Raw genomic sequence first — 9,966 nt, forward strand, 5'->3', positions numbered from 1 at the left:
TTTCACACGTCCTCATACTGTTTTAACTGTTGCACTGCTTGATGAAATTGGTCTGATGAATTGTGATGTCATATTCTTCACTGATGAAGTATATGAAGTTCGCAAGCTGCACTAATTCATCTGCAGGATGATCAACCCAAAGCCACTGAGTGGGTCCTCGATAGTGGATGTACAAATCACATGACTAGTGACAAGAATCTATTGATAGATGCACCCTTATCACCATCGCATCTGAAGCATATCATCTTCGCTGACAAAGGCAAAAGTTAGGTATTGGGTCTAGGTAAGGTTGCGACCACAAAGGATCGACACATGGACAAAGTCATGCTTGTCGAGTCCTTAGGATACAACCTCATGTCTGTCTCAATGCTTTGTGATCTTGATATCGTAGTTGTCTTTGGAAAGTATCGTTGTGTTGTGGTTACGGAAGCTGACAATTCCAAAGTCTTCGAAGGCTTTAGGAGAGGAGACTTGTATATTGTTGATTTCTCTACAGAACCGCAACCAGTCGTGTGCCTACTTGCAAAAGCTTCAGAAGGGTGGCTATGGCATCGACGACTTGGTCATGCAGGCATGAGGAATTTGCACACGCTTGCAAAGAAGAAGCATGTCATTGGCATTGAGAATGTCAAATTCCTCAAGGATCACTTGTGTGGAGCTTGTGAAGCTGGAAACATGACCAAGGCTAAGCATCCAGCGAAGACCATCATGACCACTACTCAACCATTCGAATTGCTTCACATGGACCTCTTTGGTCCTAACCATTACTCAGCTAACAAATGTTGCATCTCTCTATGGCTTTGTTATTGTTGATGATTACTCTCGATACACATGGGTACACATTGTTACTTACAAACATGAAGTGCAGGAAGTCTTGAAATGATTTTCCTCAAGGGCTTCGACCAACTTTGGTGTGAAGATCAAGCACCTCATAAGTGACAATGGAACTGAGTTCAAGAATTCTGGTCTTGATGACTATCTTGATGAACTTGGTATTACTCATGAGTTATCTGCTCCTTACACTCCTCAGCAGAATGGCGTCGTGGAGCGCAAGAACAGAACTCTTGTTGAGATGGCTCGCACTATGCTTGATGAGTACAAGACGCCTCCTCACTTCTGGATTGAGGCAATTTATACTGCGTGCCACATCATCAACAGGGTATATCTTCACAAATTCTTCAAGAAGACTACCTATGAACTCCTCACTGACAAGAAACCCAATGTGAGTTATTTCAAAGTATTCGCTGCTAAATGTTGGATTAGAGATCCTCATCACAATGCTAAGTTTGCACCGAAAGCACATGAAGGTTTTATGTTTGGTTACGGAAAGGACTCGCACACCTACAGAGTCTTCAACAACGTTCTTCACAAGGTTGTTGAAACTGTAGATGTGCGGTTCGATGAAACTAATGGCTCGCAAAGAGAGCACCTACCCTCGGTGATAGATGAACCAGCACCTGAGGAAACTATCAAGTTCAAGGCTACTGGGGATGTCATTCCTACCAAAGAATCTGCTGAGGAATTCATTCCAGAACGTGAAGAACGTCGAGCTAATGCACCTGAAGAAAATGCTGAAGAAAATGGTGCTAAAGAAAATGCTGATCAAATTCCTCGACGACAACCAACTCATCCTCGCGTTGCAAATGAAGTGCAAGTTGAAAAGATCATCGGTGACATTGAAGCACCAGGTCCTCCCATACGCTCAAAAGCTTCACATTTATCTAACTTTTGTGGGCACTATGCTTTTGTCTCTATCACAGAGCCCACTAAGGTAGATGAAGCATTTCTGGAGCCTGAGTGGATTCAGGCCATGCAAGAAGAGTTACATCAGTTCGAGCTCAACAACGTCTGGGAACTGGTCAATCGTCCAGATCCTCGCAAACACAATATCATTGGCACAAAGTGGATCTACCGCAACAAGCAAGATGAAAATGGCCTTGTGGTGTGGAATAAGGCACGGCTTGTAGCTCAAGGCTACACACAGGTTGAAGGAATTGATTTCGACGAAACTTTTGCACCTGTTGCTAGACTTGAAGCTATTCGCATATTACTTGCTTATGCTAACCATCATGATATCACTTTATATCAAATGGATGTGAAAAGTGCATTCCTCAATGGTAAGCTTGAGGAAGAAGTATATGTTGCTCAACCCCCAGGTTTTGAAGATCCTAAGCATCCTGACAAAGTCTTCAGACTCAATAAGGCCCTCTATGGCCTCAAGCAGGCCCCTCGGGCGTGGTATGATACTTTGAAGGAATTCCTCATGAAGAAATGCTTCAAACCCGGTTCACTCGACCCTACTCTTTTCACTAAATCATATGATGATGAATTGTTTGCGTGCCAAATATATGTTGATGATACATCTTTGGCTGTGCTGACCAACGTTATAGTGATGAATTTGCCTATATGATGAGTGAAGAATATCAAATGTCTATGATGGGAGAGTTGAAATTCTTCTTAGGTCTTCAAATTCGTCAACAGCGCAATGGCATATTCATATCTCAGGAGAAATACCTCAAGGATGTACTGAGGAAATTCGGCATGCAAGATTGCAAAGGCATCAAAATTCCTATGCCCACAAATGGCCATCAGTACACTGATGAAAATGGTATTGACTTCGATCAAAAGGTATACCGCTCCATGATTGGTTCTTTATTGTATTTATGTGCATCTAGGCCAGATATTATGCTTAGTGTTTGCATGTGTGCCCAATTTCAAGCTACACCGAAGGAATCACACCATAATGCTGTGAAACATATTCTTCGATATCTAGCTCACACACCAACACTTGGATTATGGTACCCCAAGGGCTCGGCTTTTGATCTCATTGGATATTCTGACTCTGACTATGCTGGTGATCGTGTGGACCGCAAGTCAACATCTGGTACATGTCATTTCCTCGGACGATCTTTGGTCTGTTGGTCCTCGAAGAAACAGAACTGCGTATCACTGTCCACTGCTGAAGCTGAGTACATTGCTGCTGGTTCTTGCTGTGCTCAATTACTGTGGATGAAGCAAACTCTCAAGGACTACGACGTCAACGTGAAGAATGTGCCTCTCTTCTGTGACAATGAGAGTGCCATCAAGATTGCTCACAACCCAGTTCAGCACTCGAAGACAAAGCACATTCAGATTCGTCATCATTTTCTTCGCGATCATGTGTTGAAGGGCGACATTTCTATTGAGCATGTGAAGACTGAAGAACAACTAGCCGATATCTTCACAAAGCCCTTGGATGAGAAGAGATTTAGCAAGTTGCGGTGTGAGCTAAATATCTTAGAATCTTCGAATGTTCTTTGAAAAGGACACTCATCCTAACACTTATGCAAAATTGATGACTTAGATGTGCAACACATGAAGAAACGTTTTTCTTCAATCAATGAAGAATAACACTCTAAGTGTGAAGAAATTAATGAAGAATTTGATTCTCAGAACCCTACGACAATTGTATGCGGTGTCTGAAATCATCATTCTTATACGGTGGGACACGCCACCACAAAAGTTGAAAATCTTCAATTTGAGTTTTTCCTCAGTTTTTGAAATTCCTCAGTTGTTCATGTTCTTCAACTTTGCATTGTCTTCACTGTTTCCATCGTTTTTCTTCATTGGCTATATATATATATATATATGTGTGTGTGTGTGTGTGTGTGTGTGTGTGTGTTTATGTCCTCTACAGCATTCACTTATGGCTAATTCTTCAAGTTGGTTTTTCTGCTAAGTGAATGTGATCGGACCCTTCCCCCTCTATGCTATACTCAACCCAGTTTATTCACAAATTCTTCATGTGCGTTCTATTTGAAACTCGTTCAAAATCTTCACTGTGTCCTTGTCAGCTGAAGAATTTGCGAACGGAACTTTTAACTTATCTTATCCAATTTTTCGGCTTTGCCGCTCAAACCGTTCCGCATCCCACGATATACTTATCTATTCACCCACGATCTAACACGATCTCCATTTCTCAGTACGTGGGTGACACATGTCAAGCGAATGAGAAGGGTCAGGGGCACGTTCGTCCAATTTCTTTGGGCGAACAGTTTTTCACCATGGCTATAAATACCCCCTCTCCCCTTCCTCACTTCTTTTACTCCGCTCGACCTCTCTCCAGCTCGAGCTTCTCAAACCCTAGCGCCGCCGCTACTTCATCGTCGCCGTTGAGGAAGAGCTTCACTGCGTCGACCTCGTCGCCGCCGTACTCGCGCCGGCCGCGGAAATCTTCACTCCGCCGCAGCCGTAGCCGTCTTCCTCCGCCAAGTTAGGGCGTGGAAGATCTGCACAGACCAACTTCACTTCTCCACATCCCAGTTCGTCGTGTTCTTCGTCCAGGGTAATTAAAAGTTACTTTTACTGCCATCTTTGATTCAAATGATTCCTACAAAATCTTCAAAGGTGTTTATTCCTCAAATTTTTCACACACTGAACACCTCACATGTCATCTGTTCTTGATTCGTTTCTCTAAGCATCATTTTTCTTCAACATTCCTCAATTGTGTGGATCTTAGATCTATACAACTCTGGAACCTAAGACAAAGAACGCTTAGTGAAATTCTTCAAGACTCATCTGGTCAAATTCCTAAAACTTGTTCTTTTTGAAAAACCTTCTGAGAACGCATATGACCTCTCCAAATTCCTCGCAACTATACTCTGTTCAGAGGTACTCATGTCCGCTGCTGAATCACTAGGTTCTCATCAACTTAACTCATTTGCAGCGTTCCTCGAAGAAAAGTTGCATACTTCTTCAGAGAGTTCAATTGTTCAAATTCCTCAACTGAAGAAAATGGCTGATGGAAAGAAGCCACAGAAAGGAGGAAAGAGGCTTGAAATCAATACTGCCTTTGAAATCCCTGAGGACATTTATGCTGGGTACTGCACACCCCTGAGGAAGATAAGAATCAGCGCAAGGTGCTCATTCAGAGGATAGAAAGGAGATGGGCAAAAGAGTGGAGGGAGTACAGGTATGTGACTCCAAAATACATGAAGAAATTCGCTGTTACTCCTCCATGCTCAAGACCACCATTGGCACCTGGCCAAGAAGCAGAACCCACTAGCATCAAGCGCGGTGAGGATTTTCCTGAAAAATGAGCCAAGCGCCAGGCCAAGTTGGCCAAACAGGCAAAAGATGCAGTGAAGAAATTCAACGAAGACTCTACTGCTGCTGCTGCTGAGGCCTCTATAAGGCCGAAGAAATCCATGGCAAAGAAGCCTGCGCAGAAGCCAAGTGCCTCTTCTTCAATGCCCTCATGGCCAATTTCCTCATCTAAGCCCTCACGGCCAATTCCTCAAGCCGCTCCTGCTCCTCCAAAGTCCTCAGCTGCTCCAACCAAATCCTCAGCACCTGTGCATCTTGCCACGTGCCAAAGGACAACAGGCATCTCTATTGCCTCAGGAGCTTCAGCTAGTTCCTCAGCTGCACCTAATTCTTCAACAGGACCCTCTCTACTGAAGACAAAAACCACTGCTGGACGAGGCTCTCGCCCAAGTCCTCACAAGAGGCAGGTCACCTTCCAAGTGTCATCTGAGGAAGACGAAGCTGATGAGGAAGAACTTGCTAAAATCATCAGAGATAGGCAAGTCAGGGCCGCTAGAGCCAAGGGCACAAATGTGCCTCTGCTTTTGGATCCAAAGTTGATCCTCGACTACATTGACCTCTGGCACAAGGACCCAAACACTCCTATGCCTGACTTCAAGCTGACCCCTGGTCAAAGTCATATGCTGACTGCTTTCATCCAAGAAGAAAAATTGAAATTTGAGAAGGCCAGGCAGCTAAAGAAAGCACAGTACAGGAAGGAGAAATTCCTGAAGAACAATGTTGTCTCTATGACAATTGATGAACTTGTGAAGATCCAGTCTGAAATCAAAGTCCTCAGCGATGATTTCAATGCTTACTATGCTGATTGGAAAGGAGCCAAGGTCAGGTTTGTCAAACTGACTAAGATGTTCACCTCAAATGTTGCAGCCCCATCGCAACATGAAATTCCTCAGGCTGAAGCATCTGCTTAGCCAACTGAAGAACATGCCAGCACCGCTGATGACAATCAGGCTGCTGAAGAAAATTTAAGTTCCAGGGCTGATGATTGCATTCCAGCCGCTGATGAAATTGCCAGGGCACCCACTAGTGGTGCGCCTGAAGAAAATGAAGAGGTCAGGGCAACTGCATCAGTTGTGCCTGAAGTAAATCAACCACATTCCTCTGCTCCTTCTGCGCCTACCCCAACTCAAATCCTTCCATCTGCATCAGATGTGAAGAAGACCAAGGCTACAGAGCATGCAACAGTGAAGAAAAGGAAAGCATCAGCTCCTTCAGATTCTTCAGCACCGAAGAAGATGAAGAAATTGACAAGCTCATTTGCTAATCCAATTGATGTTGCTCCAGTTTCCTCCATGCCATCAAAGAAAATTGTCCCTTTTGATGAAGAATATGTGATCCCTAGCGGATCTGATGAAGAAAATCCTTCTGCTGCTTCGTCAGAGCAGATGGATGAAGAAATTGAAGTGGACAAAATCCCTTCAACCCCCACAGTTTCCTCACCTATGCCTCAGTTTACTGCTGAAGAGGCTGGCGTTGAAGAAATGGAAGATGAAGATGTGGACATTGGCTGTACCACACCAGTGATGAATGATGACTTTTGGGAAAGTCAGCACCCCAATTCTCCACTCTTCACTCCATTGCAACAAATTCCTCAGTCCCCAGCAACTACAGTTCAAATGGGATCTGATGAAGCTCATGAAGACATTCTAGCCGCTAGTGCTGAAGAAAATGAAAATGAAAATTTGAAGAACTAGGCTGCCACTGAAGAGGAACCAGAAATTCCTCAGCCTGAAGAACCTGAGATTGCGATTCCTGAGGTCATCATGGAAATGACTAACACTCCACTGCCCAAGCCAAAGGATCCATTCTCAAGGAAGCAAAAATTCAAGGCTGATGATTTCTTCGGCGAGCACGTATTCTTTACTGATTACAACCCCTATGACTCTGCTCGCATTAGGAAGAGGCGTTTCTGGACTGCCAGCCAGGCAAATTTTTATTCCTCAGTGCTGTTCAACAAAGACAAATTCTTCGATCATGAGCACATTCTTCACGTGGATATGGAATCTTGGCCGTGCTTCGGGCCATTCCTCAGTGTTCTTTACGATGCTGGACTGTTAAATTTTTGCACTGATATCTGTGATTGGAATGAGGAGCTCATTCTTCAATTTTATGCAACTCTGCACATCACCGGAGACTCTTAAGATATGAATTCATGGGTGCTGGACTGGATGTCTGAAAACACTCACTACAAGGCACCAGCTACTGAATTGCTTCCTGCTTTGCATCTCAGTCCTCCCCTTGAAGGTGCTTGTTGCATCTACAATGAACCTGAGCTTACAGAACACTATATGCAAGTGCTAATGAAGCCATTGAAGCCAGGTCAGGCCCCAAGAACAAAATTCCTTGTGAAGGAATTGTTGTATGTGCCTCAGACTGTCTATCGCATTCTGACGAAGACATTGAGTCCTATCAAGGGCCACGACTCAAATGAAGAAGAAGTCGTTGGCATCATGAAGAATCTGCTTTTCAATATCATTCATGGCGTTCCCGTTAACTTCCATGATTTCTTCATGAGGACTCTGGCCAATGTCGCAATGTCACCATTTGAGTTGAAGCCTTATGCACCGTGGATTATGAGATTCATCAGAACAAGGTCTTCACTCAACTACAAAGCTGACGCTCCTTCATCACCTTGATATTCTTCAGGGGCGTTAGTCCTCATTTTCGACCCTTTTGGTCATTTGATGACAAAGGGGGAGAAATTTGAGTTAGTCTTCAAGCGGGTCTATCTTATATGGGCATTTTTTTTAAAGTTACAACTCTCGTTCTTCTGATGACTTTGTTGGATCGAGTTGTAAACTTAAACTCTATGGTGGCCTGATACTTTTGCTGTTTCTTCTGCATGCTTATTCCTCGTTAATGTTATTGCACGCATGCTGAATTACATCAGTCACCATATTTCATCATGCATTTCAAATTCTTCATATATTATGTCAAATGCGTGTATGAATTACAAGATATAGGGGGAGATCTCCATGATTCAACTCTTCAAGTGTGCATTGCTTCAAAAGCAAATTCCTCACAATGCACATCTTCAGGGGGAGTTCTTCTATATCATGCAATCAAATTCCTCAATATCAGTATTTACACTTCATATGTTTATCCCCGTTGAAAACTTAACCTATATTGTCATCAATCACCAAAAAGGGGGAGATTGTAAGTGCCTCTAGTGCCCCTTAGTGATTTTGGTGTATTGAAGACTTATAGGTTAAGGGACTAATGTGTTTATGAATGTACACAGGCCTATAAGTCTATGAGGAGTTTGATATTTACAGAGAAAGTCGACCCCTAAAAATGAAGTTCTTCAACTGAAGACTTTGAATTTCTGAAGACTTTCTGAAGACTTTGAAAGTGAAGAAATTGGTGTGACCTTGAAGACTTGGTATTCATTTGAGGAACATGAAGCGTGAAGACTTTTGTTTTCGTAGTTTCATTTTCCCTTTCTTGAGTCATAGGAAACACCGTACTGTTAAAGGGGGTAGAGGAAATACTAAGGAAAAATTTCCATGTGATGCTCAACTCAAAATCCTACACCTACCAATCCCTTCGAGTGAAGCCATTGGAAATCTCATACAGTTCAGTCATATTCTTCAGTGATAGAGATGAAGTTCTTCTGGTCTCTGAGGAATTTGTTCTGACTGAGGAGTTAGGAATTCGCAAGTGCGAATTGCCTACACAGTGAGGAACATGATAGCCCTGAGGAATTTGATACTCAAATTTCCGACCGTTGTTGTGCTATGCGACAGCTGTCCCAAAATATCTACCCACCTAACGGTCATATCATTGAAGGTCATTTATGTCTTATCATGACGAGCTGCTCCCTAGGCTATAAATAGCCTCCCCCCTACAACCACTAGCTGGTTGGCTGCTCCGAGAGAAACTAACACTTGTCATTTGAGAGCATCCCATCCTCCGAGGACTTTGAGCGAAAATCATCAAGTGAGGAAAACCCAAACCCAAACCCCTACAAACCCCAAGTGATTGAGCATCACTGAAGAGATTGATCCTGCGTGGATCCGACCCTTGTTACCTTTGAAGACTGTGCTTCTTCCAGACGGTTAGGCGTCATGGTCTAGAGCATCCAAGAGGAAATTGTGTATCGCCGAGTGACCGAGTTTGTGAAGGTTTGGAAGTCACCTGAAGACTTACCACGAGTGATTGGGCGAGGTCTGTGTGACCTTAGCTCAAGGAGAATACGGTGAGGACTGTGTGTCCTCAGGTTTAAATACCTAGCCGGTCCAACTAGACGTACAACTGAGACAGCAGTTGGAAATGGTCTACCAAATCATTGTCTTCACCAAGCTTACTGGTTCTATTTCCTCAACTCTTTCATTTCCTCATTACTGTGTTGTATGCTTGTTCATATCTGTGTTTGAAGACTTTGACTGAAGACTTTCTCAATTTCCTCAGTTCAATTTCTTTAGTTTGTTTGTCTTCATCCTGTGTTATCCTGTGTTTACGCTTTCTGTACTCTGTGCTTGTCTTCATTTCATCATGATGACCACGCTTGTGTTCTGCTATGCATACTTTTGAGTACTTATTCCGCTGCAAGTAGTTCTTCGCTAAGGAATTTCCTCACCCACAAATTCCTCAGTGAAGAATTCATAAAAATCGCCTATTCACCCCCCTCTAGTCGATATAACGCACTTTCACTCTAGTGAGGTACCCTCCGGCGAGGAGGAGGACGAGGAGGAGGAGGTTCGGGATGGGGCCGAGGAGGAGGTGGAGGAGGAGGCAGGCGAGGAGGAGGAGGACGAGGAGGAGGAGGAGGTTGGGGAGGGGGAGGCAGGCAAGGAGGAGGGTGGTGGCGGGGATGATGGTGGTGAAGGGAAGGGGGTTGACAACAAGGGATGGCTGCATGGTAACGCAAAGCTACCAAAG

Source organism: Triticum aestivum, chromosome 7D, assembly GCF_018294505.1.
Source record: "Triticum aestivum cultivar Chinese Spring chromosome 7D, IWGSC CS RefSeq v2.1, whole genome shotgun sequence".
Taxonomy (NCBI): domain Eukaryota; kingdom Viridiplantae; phylum Streptophyta; class Magnoliopsida; order Poales; family Poaceae; genus Triticum; species Triticum aestivum.